The 20239-nt window shown below is 43.4% G+C and overlaps 1 non-coding gene across 1 annotated transcript; it reads left to right on the top strand.

Annotated features, from left to right (window-relative positions):
- Positions 1 to 10057: 10057 nt before the first annotated feature.
- On the top strand, positions 10058 to 10132 carry Trnat-ugu (transfer RNA threonine (anticodon UGU)). The gene has a single exon. It is a non-coding gene; the product is annotated as a tRNA-Thr (tRNA).
- The last annotated feature ends 10107 nt before the right edge of the window (positions 10133 to 20239 follow it).

Below are 20239 nucleotides of genomic sequence, written 5' to 3'. Positions count from 1 at the left end.
AAATCGATATTCCAAAACAGTGATTTATTATATGAGTGGCTATACTGAGTATAGATGAAGTGGCAAACTATAGCTCTCAGTACACAGTCACAAGCACTTCCTTAAGGACCACTGACGCCCAGAACACGCACAGCAACAGCCGAATGAGTGTGTTTCGTTTCGTCTAGCACTACTAAAGCATTAGCTTACCATACCTTAAACAGCTCAGAAATCTATAGAATACGAAGTTTGCATTACATATTCACAGGTGTTCTGTGACAAAGCATTCATACCCTCTCACATACTGTTGCTAAATTTTACGACGCAAAAGACGCAGTACTCTACTAATCGATCTACCTAATCTGTTTCTCAGGAGTGTTGTCATGTGTATTCTTAATTTGGTCTCCTTAGTTAGATACATTTCTTGTTGGCTGTTACCATCTATTAATCTGTTATAAGCAAAAACTGGCGCAGAATGTAGCATAAATGGTCCTATTTTATAACGGTTTGCTCGTAAAGTTCTGTCGTTTCCCAAATATAAATGAAGTTACACGCTAGTTGCAGGAATGGAGGATCTAGTATTAGGGTACTTTTATCAAACTAGATTTACCAGCCTTTTTGCTCGTGTTAGTTTTATGTTTAATAAATAACAAACCAGTTATGTTAAATCCGCTTTAGGTATGGTTCTTTACCATTTCGGTAGCTTGCGCAATTACAGCCATTGTTCTGCTGTTTGTATCCTGACTCATAACAATGATAAGGCAGAATAAATTAACACAGGCAATAAATAATGTTTAAGAACAGACACTTAGCACTAATGTGCTCGTTAACGAAAGTATTTACTCGTGAAGGGAAGGGGTAATCAGCGGCATGTTAATCCCAATTTGAGATACTCAAAATGCGAAGATCGAGAGCGCTCCTCTCTGACCCTTACTGTTTCCAGTTTTTGTACTCTACCATATGTGTGGGTCCAATAATTCAGTGTAGCCACCAGAATGTTAATTTTAATTAATCTATCCGGAAACACAAACAAGTGACTTTTAGTGAACGGACGAACCTGGAGGATACCTCTGTAAACACTGATAAGCGTAACAGATGTGTCACAGCGGAATATGCTGGCAGCAGTAGTTAGTATTTGTGTGAACTGTGTACACGTCTACATGTTGTACTGCTGCCATGGGTCTACAAGCTGTTATAGTACAGTTTGTTTATTGGTGCATGTCGATGCTCCACCTGCTCATTATTTTGCACCTATGGCTTGCAGAATGTTTTGCTCAACTTGTGATTGTCATTTGCATTGTTTTGTGCATTTTGATGCTTGTTGAGAGAAATGCCTGTGATACGAGCAAACATTACTTACGTTGCCTCCACAGTGTGCGTAATTTTTCAGTTATGGCAATATAGTGTTTTTGGGAGTATAGCTGGTTACTGGGTCTGATTCTTAGCTGATGCGCCCAAACTTGTCTGAGATGTGCCTCAACCATGGTGGATAAGCTCTGGAGCTCTTGGGAAACACTCAGGGCATGTTGAGGGGTGATGGCGGTAAAGAACTGCGTCGTTTCTTTGGGCAAGTTAGGTGTCAGCCAGGTGGATTAGGCTGGAGCATTGCCTGTTGACGATATTGCAACAATTTCAATCGACTCCAGTGCTGTGTGCAATCTATCAGTGACCTTCAGCAACAAATTTATTGGTTGATCTTCATGCGCTGCCAATGCTACTTGTACGTTACATGGGTCATTGCATCCACGTACGCCCAATACAGCCGTCAAATACAGCCTTACGCAGACTACATCAGAGACCTAGTGGTGTATGACAGAGGCAAAAAATTAGTGATAAGTGCTGACATTAATTCTAGATCGACCCTCCAGAACTCAGACAGAACAGATGACAGAGGACGCATAATGACCGACCTAATACAAGAAACAAAATTACATGTAATGAACACGGAAGGACCTATACCAACATATGCAGGTTTCGATGGTACGTGCAGTAATATCGACTTTACGCTAGCAAATAATGCAGCAATGGCATACATAACAAACTTGACTGTACATGACAACATACCCAGTAGTGATCACAATGTCATAACATACACACTAATTCACACTCACAACACAACGACCAAATCACACAACAGATATTTATTTTTGCACAAAGCAGACTGGAACAAATTAACGGAAATTATCCAACAACACGGTCTAGAAAACATCAATGGAGGTATCGATTATAGACCACACAAGCTAACACAGGTAATAAAACATGCACAAAACACACCAATACCGCCAGCAAAGAACACAAAACGCTAACCAGTACCATGGACCAACGAACTCACGAGACTCAAACAAGAAGCCAGACGGAAACGAAAATTATATCAAAGGGCGATAGCAGATAGGGTCAGACGCGTAAGACTTGAAGCACAGACGCATGCACAAGACTTTTACAGACAGACCCTATACAGCACGCGTGGGCAACAATGGGAGCTATTTATAACAACACAAACAGAGCAAAATATATGGGGGGGGGAACCGTACAAAATACTGACAGAGAAGATAAAAACCCCACATGTTCTGGGAACGCTATGACACGATGGCAGCACTATGATGAGGGGATGGAGGAATACAGCGGAGTTTCCGCTGTATAAACTGCTCTTTGACGACGTTATCGATACAGACACACAATATCATACAACACTAAGAGAAAACTTACACACACCATACAACACTGGAACTGTCATCTGTCCTTTTGCGCAAGAAGAGGTTGCGCTAGCAATCTCAGAGCTCAGAAACAAGAAAGCACCTAGAAATGAGCGGACAGGGATCCTTCAGATCCAAACACTTAGGCCAATATGCCTAATGAACATCCTAGCGAAGATTCAGGAGAAGCTACTGAGTAAGCGCTTGCAAACACACAGAGCTTTCACGGGTATAAGCCAACACAAATTCAGCTTCAAAACTGGCAGATCAATAGATGATGCCATCAACGAGGCATAGTTAATACTACAACACAGAAATGCACCATGGGAATAATGACTGACATTGCTGGAGCATTCGATAATCTCTAGTGGCCCGCAATGTTTAAGAGGTTAAGACATCTGTAGGTACTTCAGTCACTGTACAACAGTTTCCTGGACTACTGTAAAGACCAGTAGTCGAATGGCAGACCGACAGCTGGAAAGTAATTAAAAGAAATACCAAAGGTTGTCCTCAAGGGCCTATCTGCGGCCCCATCTTCTGGGACATAACAATCTAACCCCTCCTACAACTTCTGGATGGGAATGAGAGGCCAGACAGAACTTTTGCCTATGCAGATGACTTATTAGTTGTAGTCACTGCAAACAACAGAGCCCAGTTAGTAGAGAAAGCCAGTGGAATACTACAAACAATTACACAATGGTGACATAACAACAAACCTAGGGTAGCCGAAAACAAAACAACATACACATTACTGAAAGGATCACTCTAAAATATCCTTCTGCTAAAATTGGGGACACAAACATTAAATGAGCACACGTTACGCGCTATCTTGGGGGACACATAGATGAAAAAATGAATCACCACGAACACATAAGACTAACTGCAGACAGAGCAGAAAAAATACTACACAAACTGGTGAGGCTAAATTCAAAACAGTACAGATTAACTCCACCTGTCATACGGACTTACCACTGTGCGCTCTTCGAATCAGTACTCAGCTTCGCAGGTAGCAAGTGGGAACATAGACTGAACCTGGTCACCAACAGAGCATCGGTCAGACGAGGGCATGGAAGCGTCCTACTTAGGCTACCTGGAGCCTTCGGTACTACCTCAGCGGATGCACTGTGTGTGGTGCTCGGAATATGCCCCATAGACATCAGAATGAAATTCAGAGCTGCAAGGTACTGGTTAAAGATGAGGAGAATGGATAAGGTACACACAATAATTGGTGTGCCGATAGAGACGATATGTCACCCTAAAAGTTGGCGTTTGGATACATGGCAAGCTGAGTGGGATGTAAGTAATAAGGGACATAGACTGCACGATCCTCCCTGACATAAGGGAGTTGTTGAGAATGAATCATATCGATACCTGCCGCGGTATGGTACATTTCTTAACTGGACACGGACCTCATCCCACGCACTTAAACCGCATCTGTCTGAGGCAGACGCCTACATGCACATGCGGGGAAGAAGGTTTCCCAGAACATTGAACTTTTTCTGCGGGCAACATGCAAACAATAGACATACACTACACTTAGACTACACAGAAACAGACGTAGATATATACAGAATAATAAGAGACGAAGAACAATGGGCATGTTTAAACATATTGATAAACAGTATTTCGAAAACAACACATGAAGAGTACATGTGGACACGATATAACAGACATGCCTATGTGCAACGTGACAACAATCTACAGAGGGTGGACAGCGATACCCACAGTGACAGCAAAAACAGTGCAATGAAGAGAAACACGAGGAGGAAGCTGAGCTGTGACAGTAAATAAGAATAAGGTGCTGGTGATCTAGCCAAGAAATCACCAAATGCTGTACATGGATGGGCACTTAAAGTTAATACATAGGATTAGTAATAAATAGGTTAAGCAATACTATTTCTCTACTCATAACCATTTGTGTGTGTGTGTGTGTGTGTGTGTGTGTGTGTGTGTGTGTGTATGTGTGTGTGTTTCTGTGTGTGTGTGACTGGTGGTCAATGGCTCAAAGAAACCATTCCGAGTTGTTCACGGTCAGTCACATTTGGTGATGGTACTAACAAATCTCTCCTCTATCCTATCATGTTTTTATACTATCTTTAAAAAAACTTTTATTTATATTTCAACCTTAAATTATTGTTATCTTGAAATGTATTATTCTTTGTAAATATTGTAGATAAAACAAAAGAAAACAGCAAAAGATGAAAAACGGAAATTGTAAGATGTACAAAGTGTTTTAATACATCAGGTAACAGGTCTACAATTTGGTAATAAATAAATAAATAATTACATAGTGTATCATCAGTAACAGGAGGTTTGAGAAAGTATGTAGTAGTGTGCCAAATGCAGCATTTATACAAATTATGTCTTCAGTGTGGGGTCATTTTACAAAGAATTCATAGGAATAGGAAAATTCCATTAAATTTCTAAGGAAGCATGTTTACAAAAGATTTTTTCCAAGTTAAAATGTATGATTTTGCAAACCAACTACAATGCGAGATGTAGGAGAAAGTATCTGCTGAAGGGAATGTGGAACCAACATAATGTACATTTTCATCAGTGTTTAAACTAAAATTTGAGGAAATATTCCCAAAAATAATAAGTAGGTCACCAAGGGAATTATGAAATTCTCCAAACTCTTAAATACCTCAGCTCTATAAAAAGAAACCAAACTGAGCCAGATTCTCTAGATTACTATAAAGACAAGAAAGAATACACAGGAAGATGTTGCTAGCAGGAAAGAAGGCTGTTGAATCCTGCCTAATCATCGAATATGGGGTGTCTAGGAAACCTACTTTTTCGTATCCCTAGACAAGCAATTTAAACAAATCGTCTTATTACGAATATTAAATGACAATTCTTAACTTTGTGAAATACACAGATGTGTCGCAAGCAAATGGCGACATGCAAAATAATCAATGTTCTTTAGTATAGCAATTCCAAGATTGAGCTACATAGAATGTACAAGCAAGTAACGAGCTTTCACGCTTCTATTCAGGTCGCTAGTCTTGAAGCTTCTGTTGAACTGGGCCACGACCAGTCGGTCGCGGCGCTTATTTTCTCTTCGCTTAGAGGTCGCTGCTGTCGCGTTGTCGTTCTGGAGAGGGGTCGGTCAGCGTGCAATTGACTGACGTTGTCTCACAGCCTTCTCTGCTCTAACGTTCCCGATTGGCGTGCCGGCACATGACTTAACCACAGTCTAACATCACAGTCGTGACACTCACTGCTGTGAAAGTTGTTACCGTCTGACAGATGGAGCGACACTAGCGCTCCAAGCGGCGAGTAAGGTGAACGTCAGAGGCGTCGTAAGCATAATGTTTGTTTTGCATCCATTTCCTACGTAATTTACGAACTATTTGAGTTATTTTCTTGCCTTCAAGGGTTTGTGTAGTATCAGAAGGCATACACACTACTGGCCATTAAAACTGCTACACCAAGAAGAAATGCAAATGATAAATGGGTATTCATTGGACAAATATATTATACTAGAACTGACATGTGATTACATTTTCACGCAATTTGGGTGCATAGATCCTGAGAAATCAGTACCCAGAACAACCACCTCTGGCCGTAATAACAGCCTTGATACGCCTGGGCATTGAGTCAAACAGAGCTTGGATGGCGTGTACAGGTACAGCTGCCCATGCAGCTGCAACACGATACCACAGTTCATCAAGAGTAGTGAGTGGCGTATTGTGACGAGCCAGTTGCTCGGCCACCATTGACCAAACGTTTTCAGTTGGTGAGAGATCTGCAGAATGTGCTGGCCAGGGTAGCAGTCGAACATTTTCTGTATCCAGAAAGTCCCGTACACGACCAGTAACATGCGGTCGTGCATTATCCTGCTGAAATGTAGGGTTTTTCAGGGATCGAATGAAAGGAAGAGCCACGGGTAGTAACACACCTGAAATGTAACGTCCACTGTTCAAAGTGCCGTCAATTCTAACAAGAGGTGAGCGAGACGTGTAACCAATGGAACCTCATGCCATCACGCCGGGTGATACACCGGTTTGGCGATGACCAATACACGCTTCCAATGTGCGTTCACCGCGATGTCACCAAACATGGATGCGTCCATCATGATGCTGTAAACAGAATCTGGATTCATCCGAAAAAATGACGTTTTGCCATTCGTGCACCCAGGTTCGTCGCTGAGTACACCATCACAGGCGCTCCTGTCTGTTATGCAGCGTCAGAGGTAACCGCAGCCATGGTCTCCGAGCTGATAGTCGATGCTGCTGCAAACGTCATCGAACTGGTCGTGCAGATGGTTATTGTCTTGGAAACGTCCCCATCCGTTGATTCTGAGACGTGGCTGCACGATCCATTACAGCCATGCGTATAAGATGCCTGTCATCTCGACTGCTAGTGATACGAGACCACTGGGATCCAGCACGGCGTTCCGTATTACCCTCCTGAACCCACCGATTCCATATTTTGCTAACAGTCATTGGATCTCGACCAACGCGAGCAGCAATGTCGCGGTACGATAAACCGCAATCGTGAAAGGCTACAATCCGACCTTTATCAAAGTCGGAAACGTGATGGTACGCATTTCTCATCCTTACACGAGGCATCACAACAACGTTTCACCAGGCAACGCCGGCCAACTGCTGTTTGTGTATGAGAAATCGGTTGGAAACTTTCCTCATGTCAGCACGTTGTAGGTGTCGCCACTGGCGCCAACCTTGTGTGAATGCTCTGAAAAGCTAATCATTTGCATATCACATCATCTTCTTGCTGTCGGTTAAATTTCGCGTCTGTAGTACGTCATTTTCGTGGTGTAGCAATTTTAATGGCCAGTAGTGTATGTTTCTAAAAATGATTCTAAAATAAGAGCAAGTATGGACAAAAACCATGAATCGGGTGGCAAGTTACAACACATTCGTAAAGAAATACTTGTGACATTGGATAGAATTGCAGTTTACCATGTTGATATCAAAAGAATATAAACACACAGATTCACAAGTAAGAAGCACAGTCATGTACCTCTACATGCAAAAGCGATCGACAGCTCATTTGCCGTTCTGTAAGCCTACTGTGTTTGCCATTGTCGCCTGTTGCCACATGTACGACCTTCATCTTTATATTATACTAAGTGGGACAAGAAACTGCCAAAAAGTGGGAGAAATATGTTGTAAACATTATAATGAGCTGATTACATTACATTTCACGCAAAACCAAACATTTGAATAATTTTCAAACAATGTGTCAGTGAACAAGGTGCTAGCAAAATAATGTCATCACACGAAGTAAGCGAGGAAAATTAAGTGACTAACAACAGAAGTGAATGAAATACGTACCAAACATTACGCTTTTGTAAGACACGAATACCTGCACTTAATTTAACCAATTCGTCAAATCAGGTCTGTGTTGACGATTCACACGAGTCTGGCAGTGATACATGGAGAGTTGAACTGGCTGCTTCTGTGTCATAGGACTGTTTTACAGCTTTAGATGGAGTGTTGAATCTTTAGGGCAGTTTCCTCTTCATCGTCAGTTGAGGTGGCTTATTTGGGATGTTAAACAGAGTGGATACTGCATTCCACGAGAGTTTATTATTGTCTGCGTTCATGAACTGGTTTTTTTCGAAATGTAGCGAACAAAACATATTATTATACAGATAAACTGGGTCTTTTTTCATAAGGTCTTCTCGTCTGCTATTAACTAGCCATTTTCTGCTCCTAAAACGAAACGTTAATCGTTAATACACATGTAGTTTGCAAGTGAATCCTGGCGATACAGTTTAGTAACATGATGGTATATACTTCTCAGGATCCTTAGAAAACCTAAAAAAAGACAGCTGTGGTGTCTTCTTCCCGTTGTTGCTGCAATTTATTGCGCTACAAACGCTCCCGCTTGTAAAAACCATTGTAGGAATCAAAATAAACAGCCACTATTCGCTTTCACGGTCGCGCCGAACTCACAGTAAAAGTTACTGGCCGCTTGGGGCGCTGCTTGCCCGGTAGGCAACAAAATCGAGGCGAAGTGTCGCGATTGTTATGTTAGACTGTGACTTAACGCCTTAACAAAAGCCACGAATGTCAGTATCGTACCGAATGTGGACAACAAAAGCAAAGCAATTTGGACTGACGATAAGCGAGGTAGCAGGGAGGAGAAATCAGAGAAGAATAAATTTCAAATAAGACGTAAAAGAGGCGGCATAGTGTGACTGCTGGGGTCGTGGGTTCTCTGCCAGGAGGTGGAAAGGCGTGGACAGCACTCGACTCCCGATGGCAAACACAAAGCCTTTATTTCAGTGACAAGTCATTACAATTGCTGGATGGCCCTCAGGGTGAGTTTTCATCTCCTCGTAATACACCAGCGGAGACGGTGGATAATGGAAGGTACCGGGAGCGCGTGTTGCTGATCTGGCAGCTGGGGAATGCGGCACTGCGGCGCTTTCCGCGGATGCTGGCTGTGTCGAGGCGAGGCGCTGTCCGCCAGGCGTGACGTCAACGGCCGCGAGTGGGCCAGGTGGGCAGGCCGGAGTTCGGGGCTCGAGGCTCGGCGGCGCCGGGTGGCACAAGTCGTACGTCATTCTACTGTCCAGAGGACTCAGACACAGTCACAGACACTGATATAGATGCAGACATAGAAAAATTTACAAATACAATAACAACATTAGACACAGACTCATAGCAAAGATACACTGAAGAGCCAAAGAAACTGGTACACCTGCCTAATATCGTGTAGGGCCCCCGCGAGCAAGCAGAAGTGCCGTAACATGACGTGGCATGGACTCGACTAATGTCTGAAGTTGTGCTGGAGGGAACACACCATGAATCCTGCTGGGCTGTTAATGAATCCGTAAGAGTATGAGGGCGTGGAGATCTCTTCTGAACAGCACGTTGCAAGGCATCATAGATATCCTCAATAATGTTCATGTCTGGCGAGTTTGGTGGCCAGCGGAGGTGTTTAAACTCAGAAGAGTGTTCCTGGAGCCACTCTGTAGCAGATCTGGACGTATGGGATGTCGTATTGTCCTGCTGGAATTGACCAAAACCGTTGGAAAGCACAATAGATATGAATGGATGCAGGTGATCAGACACGATGCTTACGTAAGTGTTACCTGTCAGAGTCGTGTCCAGACGTATCTGGGGTCCCATATCACTCCAACTGCACACGCCCACACCATTACAGTGCCTCCACCAGCTTGAACAGTCACCTGCTGACATGCAGGGTCCATGGATTCATGAAGTTGTCTCCATACCTGTACACGCCCATCCACTCGATACAATTTGAAACGAGACTCGTCCGACCAGGCAAGATGTTTCCAGTCATCACAAGTCCAACGTCGGAGTTGACGGGCCCAGGCCAGGCGTAAGGTTTTGTGTCTCACGGGGATCGTGCAAAGGATAACTCCCTGCAGGCGCACTATCCTCTGTGCCCTCGGTGGCTCAGATGGATAGAGCGTCTGCCATGTAAGCAGGAGATCCCGGGTTCGAGTCCCGGTCGGGGCACACATTTTCAACATGTCCCCAATGAAGTACATCAACGCCTCTTTGCAGCTAGGGTGTCCATTTAATTATCATTTCATTTCTAGCAAGTCTGCATGGTCATCTACGGTAACTGTTCTTTCGGGAACAGATACTACCGTCATATATAGTTAAAATATGGCTTCTCTGCCATTGACCTTCTTGTGCGAAGGCACACGCTATGCCCGAACTCGTAAGGGACTTGATAGATTAATCTGCCACGAGTAATGAGTATGAGGGGCAAACATCTATTAGGCGCACTATGAATGTAGTGGTATGGACATGTTGGGAATGTGGATCTCACGGGGAGCGTGCAAGGGATAAGTCCCTGCAGGCGCTCTATCCTCTGTGCCCTCGGTGGCTCAGATAGGTAGAGCGTCTGCCATGTAAGCAGGAGATCCCGGGTTTGAGTCTTGGTCGGGCACACATCAACGCCTGTTTGCAGCTAGGGTATCCATTTAATTATCATTTCATATGGATGATGTTTCGTTGAATGGTTCGCACGCTCACACTTGTCACTGGTCCAGCATTGAAATCTGCAGCAATCTGCGGAAGGGTTGCACTTCTGTCACATTCAACGATTCTCTTCAGTCGTCGTTGGTCCCGTTCTTGCAGGATCTTTCTCCGGCCGCAACGATATCAGAGATTTGATGTTCTACCGGATTCCTGATATTCACGGTACACTCGTGAAATGGACGAACGGGAAAATGTCCGCTTCATCGCTACCTCGGAGATGCTGTGTCACATCGCTCATGCGCCGACTATAAGAGACTCACTTAAATCTTGATAACCTGTCATTGTAGCAGCAGTAACCGATCTAACAACTGCACCAGACACTTGCTGGCTTATATAGGCGTTGCCGACTGCAGCGCCGTATTCTGCCTGTTTACATATCTCTGTATTTAAATACGCATGTCTATACCAGTTTTTTTTTTTTTTTTTTTTTTTTTTTTTTTTTTTTGGCGCTTGAGTGATTGGATCACGTATCTGAACTGCATTTTAAATATGATAATTAAATAATATAAAAGAAAATGTCTAATATACGCAGTGAGATAATAATTACATCTTAATAATACGCCATATATCTACATATACATCATACTCCCAAAGCCATCTAATGGTGTGTGGCGGAGGTTACGTTTCGTACCACTAACTGAGCCGTCCAACCCTGTTACATTTACGAATGGCGCGTGGGAAGAATGATTGTCGGTAAGCCTCTGTATCGCCTCTAATTTCTCGAATTTTCTCCTCGTGGTCATTACACGAGACGTATGTGGGGGGAAGCAATATGTTTTCCAACTCTTCCCGGAAAGTACTCACTCGAAATTTCGGAAGTAAATCCCTCCGTAATGCACAGCTTCTCTCTTGTAACGTCTGCCATTGGAATTTGTTAAGCCATTTCCGAAACGCTCTCGCACCGGCTAAAAGATCCCACGGGGAAACGTGCCGCTCTTTGTCGGATCTTCTCTATCTCTTCTATTAGACCTATCTGGTAGGGATTCCAGATAGATAAACAGTACTCAAGAATCGGTCGAACAATCGCGTTATAAGCCACTTCCTTCGTGGACGAGTAACATTTTCGTAAGATTCTTCCTATGAATCAGAATCTGGCATCTGCTTTTCCCACTATTTGATTTATGTGGTCATTCCACTTAAGGTTTCTCTGGATAGTTACCCCTTCATGTTTTACGGCAGATACTGTTTCCACCGGTTTGTCATCAATAGCGTAGCTATACAGTAGTGGATTTCTTTTCCTATGTACATGCAATATGTTACATTTATTTACGTTCATGGTCAACTGCCAGAGCCTGCACCTTTCATCAATTCTCTGTAGGTCATTCTGCAATTCGTTACTATCTTTTGGCGTTGTACTTTGTTATAGACAATCGCATCATCTGCAGACAGCCTTAGAGAGCATCCGACGCTTTCTGCTAGATCATTTATATATACTGTAAACAGTAATGGTCGTATCACAATTCCTTGGGTTACGAAGGAAATTACATATGTCGATATTGTTCCGTTAAGAGCGACGTGTTGAATCTGCCTGCGAGGAAGTCTTGAATCCAGTGGCAAATCTGCTCCGATACTCGATAAGCTCATTTTTTTTTCACTAGACGGCAGTGCGGGACAATGTCAAACGTCTTCCTGAAGTCAAGGAAGACGACATCAACCTGAGCGCCATTGTCTAGGTCTCATGGAGGAACAGAGCGAGCTGAGTTAAGCAGGATCTCTGTTTTCAGAATCCATGTTGATTTTTGCAGAGGAGGTTTTCCTTCTCCAAGAACAGAATAATTCTTGAGCATAAAACATATTCCATAATGTACGACAACGTGACGTCAACGATATAGGTCTATAATTGTGTGCATCTGTCCGACGGCCCTTCTTAGAAACGGGAATGACCTGCACTTTCTTCCAGTCGCTAGGTACTCTTCGTTCTCCAAGCGATCTACGATAAATTACTGTAAAAGGGGAGCAAGTTGTTTCGCATAATCTTAGTAGAGTCTTATAGGTATCTCATCTGGTCCTGTCGCCTTTGCACTATTAAACGATTGTAGCTGTTTTCCTATATCGCGATCGGTTATCTCAGTACCTGTCTACATCTACATCTACATCTACATCCATACTCCTCAAGCCACCTGACGGCGTGAGGCGGAGGGTACCTTGAGTATCTCTATCGGTTCTCCCTTCTATTCCAGTCTCGTATTGTTCGTGGAAAGAAAGATTGTCGGTATGCCTCTGTGTGGGCTCTAATCTCTCTGAGTTTATCCTCATAGTCTCTTCGCGAGATATACGTAGGAGGAAGCAATATACTGCTTGACTCCTCGGTGAAGGTTCAAAAATGGCTCTGAGCACTATGGGACTCAACTGCTGAGGTCATTAGTCCCCTAGAACTTAGAACTAGTTAAACCTAACTAACCTAAGGACACCACACACATCCATGCCCGAGGCAGGATTCGAACCTGCGACCGTAGCGGTCTCGCGGTTCCAGACTGCAGCGCCAGAACCGCGCGGCCACTTCGGCCGGCCCTCGGTGAAGGTATGTTCTCGAAACTTAAAAAAAAAAACCGTACCGAGCTACTGAGCGTCTCTCTTGCAGAGTCTTCCACTGGAGTTTATCTATCATCTGCGTAACGCTTTCGTAATTACTAAATGATCCTGTAACGAAGCGCGCTGCTCTCCGGTGGATCTTCTCTATCTCTTCTATCAACCCTATCTGGTACGGATCCCACACCAGTGAAAAGTATTCAAGCAGTGGGCGAACAAGTGTACTGTAACCTACTTCCTTTGTTTTCGGACTGCATTTCTGGCATCTGCTTTACCGACTATTAATTTTATATGGTCATTCCATTTTAAATCACTCCTAATGCCTACTCCCAGATATTTTATAGAATTAACTGCTTCCAGTTGCTGACCTGCTATATTGTAGCTAAATGATAAAGGATCTTTCTTTCTATGTATTCGCAGCGATTCAATTGCCATTCCCTGCACCATGAGTCAATTCGTTGCAGATCCTCCAGCATTTCAGTACAATTTTCCATTGTTACAACCTCTCGATATACTACAGCATCATCCGCAAAAAGCCTCAGTGAACTTCCAATGTTATCCACAAGGTCATTTATATATATTGTGAATATCTATAAAAGCATCCGATTACCATTTCTGACCGATCTTTGATACTTAACTTCACCCAGATTAATTCCCATTCGGAATCCATGATAACCTCGCTAGATTTTATCGAACTCTGTACTGCAATAAATACGCAGTCCGGAACCACGCTGCTACTACGGTCGCAGGTTCGAATCCTGCCTGGGGCATGGATGTGTGTGATGTCCTTAGGTTAGTTAGGTTTAAGTAGTTCTAAGTTCTAGGGGACTGATGACCTTAGAAGTCCGACAGTGCTCTGAGCCATTTGAACCATTTTTTTCTTAGACAGTAAACATAAATACACATAGAGTCATTCTTGAAATTTTTCATTTAGTAATGTAAGAAGTCATAATTTTGTACGTTACTTCATGTAGGACAGGTTCGATGTTCCTACCGAAGCCCTCCCACCTGGAATAGCAACACGAAGCATAATTCATGTTATATTTTGTTTCAACAAATAGTTCAAATGGCTCTAGGCTCTATGGGACTGAAGCGCCTAGAACCGCTCGGCCACAGCGGCCGGCTTTTGTTTTAACAGTAAAACATTGCAGATCGTCCCTTTTCTTTCTGTTATTTTCTTCTAAATTGCTAACATTAATTTTATTATTTTAACACTCCATTTCCTACGACTAATTTAATTTTCTTTGTAACTCTTTGTTATTGCCCTTGTTTTATTGCTTAAAGGTCCGCCTCGGTCAGCGTGATGGACTGTCAATCCTCTGGGTCCGGGTTCGATTCCCGGCTGGGTCGGGGAATTTTCTCCTCCCAGGGACTGGTTGTTGTGCTGTCCTCATCATCATCCTATCATCCTCATCGACTGCAGGTCGCCGAAGTGGCGTCAAATTGAAAGACCGGCACCCGGCGAACGGCCTGCCCGACGGGGGGCCCTAGCCATACGATTAAATTAAAATGCTCAAAACAAATTTTGCTGATATGTGGAACAGTGTACTACCACAAGTAAAATTGTATTATGTACGATGTGCTTTTTAAAATATCAGGCAGCAGGTCTTTAAATATGCAATACGTGAAATGAAATGCCCAGCTGCATCCGACCATGATGGGCTGGCCTGCTGTCGTTACGTATGCTTCCTCTCCGCTGGTGCCTGCTGGTTTCTTCTGGTCAGTCGGACGAAAGCTGCGCTACGGGCCGATGACCCCGTCTAAGGTAAGCGGGGCACGGTTACCGCACCCCGTGTCGTCACTTCGGTGTGGAGTGCGCCATCGATCGCCAAATAACCCACCTGTTGTCATTCTCGTTTCGCCAACTTCTTTTGTGACTCAGCTGGTCAGCGATCCACTTACGATACGCCCTCGTCCTCTCGAGCTGCTGACACAAGTCAGAGTACTTCTTCAGACATTTCTAACGCTTCTAACCAACTTAATCATTTTTCCCTCTTCAAAGAGTTAGAGGAGTGTTAACTTGTAACACGAGAAAATTGGCCAATTTCGTACACGGATACTTCCACAGCATTGCAATAAAAATACAGCAAAACTTTCCAGAATTATTCACACTACATGTTACTCAACAAAGTCAGTGGTGTTTCCTGCTGCACAGTAGGAAGTCAATACCGTAGTGCACAGGTTAAACAACGAAAAAAATTTTGTGGCTTGGATGAAGTTCCAAAATGTGTGCTCTAGGAATGCTTAGATAACATAAAGGGACCACCAATAGTAAATGAATAATCAGTTCAGGTACCTTTCCCGAGTACTTAAACCAAGCCAGAGATTTTCTGATACACAAAATGAGTGGTACTAAAAGTAGAGAAAACTATAGACCTGTATCGTTATCATCTTCAGTTTCAAGATAATAGAATCTGTCGTGAAAAGTAGACTAATGAACTTAATAAATATAACTTCCTAACGAAATCACAATTCGATTCAGGAAAATTTGGAAATTTGTGGTAAGGTTTTATGGGACCAAACTGCAGAGGACATCGGTCCCTAAGTTTACACACTACTTAATCTAAATTAAACTAACTTACGCTAAGGATGACACACACACCCATGTCCGAGGGAGGACTCGAACCTCCGACGGGTCGGAGCCTCGCGGACCGCGACAAGACGCCTAAGACCGCACGGCTGCCCCGCGCGGCGATTCAGGTAAGGCAGTAGTACGGAACAGCAATTACAATGGAAGTCCTAGATAGAGCTGATTGCTCGACAGAAATTTTTTTTAGATTTTCTCAATTTGTTCGACACGGTAGGTCATAAAATATTTCTCCCCAAACTAGAGGCACTAGGAATAAGAGAGGTCATAAACAGGTGGATCCAGTCATATCGCCGGCCACGGTGGTCTAGCGGTTCTAGGCGCTCAGTCCGGAGGCGCGCGACTGCTACGGTCGCAGGTTCGAATCTTGCCTTGGGCATGGATGTGTGTGATGTCCTTAGGTTAGTTAGGTTTAAGTAGTTCTAAGTTCTAGGGGACTGATGACCATAGATGTCAAGTCCCATAGTGCTCAGAGCCATTTGAACCATTTTTTCTATGCAAACGAATATGAATAGAGTACGTAAAGCAGGAATACCACAGACCAATAGAAATCACAGTTGCGTAGAGAAACATCTACCAGATGCCAAACGTAACAACATAGGAGCTCCACAGCGAATATGTTGGGTCAAGTTCTATTAACGACTTTCCAGAGAATGTCATGCAGAGAGACTAATTTTTGTTTGAATTTGATAGCAACATAATAATCACAGATAAGACTCGAGATCTACTGTCGTGCAAAGCCTTTGACACGGTAAGAGATAAATGGTCGTTGAAGAGTAAAGTAACATTTAACATTAAGATGACGAATACCGCGGTGGCTAAGCGGTTCTAGGCGCTTCAGTCCGGAACCGCACTGCTGCTTCGGTTGCAGGTTCGAATCCTGCCTCGGTCATGGATGTGTGTGATTTCCTTAGGTTAGTTAGGTTTAAGTAGTTCTAAGTTCTAGGGGACTGATGACCTCAGATTTTAAGTCCCATAGTGCTCAGAGCCATTTGAGCAATTTTTTTCTATGCAAACGAAAACAATAACAATATTAAATTAAATTTTAATGATGACTTGGTTAGTTGTGTAATTATCACAGAATTTTCAACTATGGGTACAGATAACTAACTGAAGAGGAGAGAAGATCCCACAAGAATAGGAAAAAGAATTTCATCTGCATGCTATGCTCTAAGGGTACTAGCATCGATATGTAATAGCAGTTGTCTCATATTTACTTATTATGCATTTGTTCACCCAGTCACTAGATATGGCATCATTTTCTGTGGTTCAAACATACAAAACTTAGAAAAAATTTCAAACTGCAAAAGAGGGCTCTTAGAATAATAATTAAAAAAGATAAGCAGGCTCATTCTCAGGAATTATTTAAAGAGGAAAAGTTCTCAAACTACAAAAGAGGGCTCCTAGAATAATAACTAAAAAGAATAAGTAGGCTCACTGTCTGGAATTATGTAAAGAGGAAAATTTTTCAAACTACAAAAGAGGGTCTTAGAATAACAATTGAAAACGATAATCAAGGTCATTGCAAATTATTTAAAAAGGTAAGAGCCTTGACTGTCCTCTGTGAATATTTTCCCAAACAGTAGTGTATATCAGGAAAACATATTTCACTATGTTAAAAACAGCTCTGCACACAAACATTACACAAGAACCAGCGAGTGCCTGAACCGAGAAAGAAAACAAAGTAAAAACTCAAAATGGTATCAAATACCAGGGGTAAAGCTATATTATAAATTACCTCAAGAAGTTAGTGAAACTTCTGAAACAGGCACCTTAAAATACTGTTAAAGCTCAAAAAATTTTATACAGTTAAAGGTTATTTACACGATATGTAACAAAGTGAGCAATTAACAACAATATGCAAAAATTTTTCACTCCAAACTTTATTTAGGGAAATGGAGAGCTGTCTGTTACTGTAAGTAGCATATTGTGTTATATGTTTTTATTTTCTCGATTTCTCTGTCCAGTTACGAGTATCGTTTATTGTGTTACCACGTACACGAGTTGGGTAAAAAGTAGTCGCAACACTGCCTTACCATCATTGATGTGCGTCGTATGGCAGATTCACTGTCTGCAGCTGATAGCAGAAGGTCAGTTGAAGCAGTGCAATGTGCGGCGACAGCCGTGTTTGAGTCAGTGCTATGGGTTCTGTCTGAAAGTGGGCCACGCCATTCAAGCGCCCTAACAATATGTTTAGGAAACAAGAACAACGTGTGTGGATCAAGACTGAAGTGGCACATGGCTGGAGCTCACAACAAGGTTTCCTTCTAGCACTTCATCCCATCACCCTTAACGACAACGCATGGCGCCACATGATGCACCCCGTGCAGGAGCTCATGCGTACAGGGGAATGGGAGATTCTGGAACATCCACCGTATTCACCAGGTGTGAGTCCGTGTGATTACGATCTGTTTGCCAATATGAAGGAACCTCTGAACCTCTTTGAGTCCAAGCTACAGCACAAGAGTTGCTAGACATCAACAGAGATGGACGCGCTGACGCTGTCCAACGCCTTCCATCAGTGTGAAGGAAGGCGACAGAGATGCAGGGTGATTACATTGAGGGCATGCAATATGGCGAACGTATGTCAATTAAGTCTGGTATGAGTTATAACCGCGTTGCCACTACTTTTTATCCAACCCATGTATTTTATGTATACTTGTAAATTACGAGCATATCTAAATACATTTGCCCATTATGTATATATACCTGACATAACCCATATCACGCACATGATCAATTATTGATAAATAAATATAAATATATAAGGAGCTGTCAAATACAAACGAGACAGATGGATAAAGTAAGTAAACTGTTTATTATTTCAGTAGTAATCTCCATAACCATTAACAGATTTATCCCACTGTGAGGCAAGACAGTTAATGAAACTTCCTGGCAGATTAAAACTGTGTGCTGGACTGAGACTCAAACTCGGGACCTTGTCTTTCGTGGGCAAGTGCTCTGAAGGTGTGAGGACGGGTCGTGAGTCGTGCTCGGGTAGCTCAGATGGTAGAGCACTTGCCCGCAAAAGGTCAGCCGAAGCTGTGAGGACGGGTCGTGATTCATGCTCGGGTAGCTCAGATGGTAGAGCACTTGCCAGCGAAAGGTCAGCCAAAGCTTTGAGGACGGGTCGTGAGTCGTGCTTAGGTAGCTCAGATGGTAGAGCACTTGCCCGCAAAAGGTCAGCCGAAGCTGTGAGGACGGGTCGTGATTCATGCTCGGGTAGCTCAGATGGTAGAGCGCTTGCCCGCGAAAGGTCAGCCAAAGCTGTGAGGACGGGTCGTGAGTCGTACTCGGGTAGCTCAGATGGTAGAGCACTTGCCCGCAAAAGGTCAGCCGAAGCTGTGAGGACGGGTCGTGATTCATGCTCGGGTAGCTCAGATGGTAGAGCACTTGCCCGCGAAAGGTCAGCCAAAGCTGTGAGGACGGGTCGTGAGTCGTGCTCGGGTAGCTCAGATGGTAGAGCACTTGCCCGCAAAAGGAAAAGGTCAGCCGAAGCTGTGAGGACAGGTCGTGATCGGGTAGCTCAGATGGTAGAGCACTTGTCCGCAAAAGGCAAGGTCCCTTGTTCGAGTTTCGGTCCGGCACACAGTTTTAATCTGCCAGGAAGTTTCATATAAGAGCACACTTCGCTGCAGACTGAAAATCTCATTCTGCAAGACAGTTAATGCCTTCATGGAAAAATGTTTGCAGTTGCCTACAGTTCCATAACTGTACCCAGCATCCATCTCTTCGACAGATGCAAATAGACAGCCATAAATATCTTTTTTCAGGACCACAAAAATGTGAACGTGGCTTGGGGAGGGATCAGGACTGAATGGAGGATGTATAAGGGCTTCCCAGCGAGACATCTGAAGCAACCTTGTGAACTTGTGGGTGGGCATTATCCTGCAACAGAATGATGCCGTCTGTCAACATTCCTGGGCGTCTGGACTTGATGGCGCGCTTCAATTTTTGCCAAGTGTTCACTTACCGATGTGCGCTAGTTGCATTGGTTGTGGCGCGGTATTCCAGAAAGTCAATGAGCAGAGGGGCATTGCAGTCAAAGAAGGTGATCATGACTTTTGCAGAGCTGCTGTGCCTGTTGTTTTGACTACGCTGCAGAAGTTTCCCTGGGACGCCCTTACGCATTCTCCATACAGTATCGATGTCTCCTCATCTGATATCCATGTTTGTGAAGCTCTGAAGAAAGACTTTTGTAGTCATCATTTACTTCAGACGAACACTGCGCGCCTGGGTACAATTATAGTTACGCAGACAACTAGAAACATTTTTCAATGGAGACAATGACCGTCTAGCGTGCATTAACAGTTATGGCGGTTACTTTTGAAATAATAACGACTTTTACTTACTTTTTTCCCATCTTTCTAGTTTTGATTTGACTGCCCCTTGTAGGATGGTGGTTTACATTCTGGCCACCAGTGGTACAGAATGACAGAATGAGGCGGATGCACCTCGAC

The sequence above is a fragment of the Schistocerca nitens genome, chromosome 3 (assembly GCF_023898315.1).
Source record: "Schistocerca nitens isolate TAMUIC-IGC-003100 chromosome 3, iqSchNite1.1, whole genome shotgun sequence".
Lineage (NCBI taxonomy): Eukaryota > Metazoa > Arthropoda > Insecta > Orthoptera > Acrididae > Schistocerca > Schistocerca nitens.
This window is presented reverse-complemented; position numbering and strand designations above follow the sequence as displayed.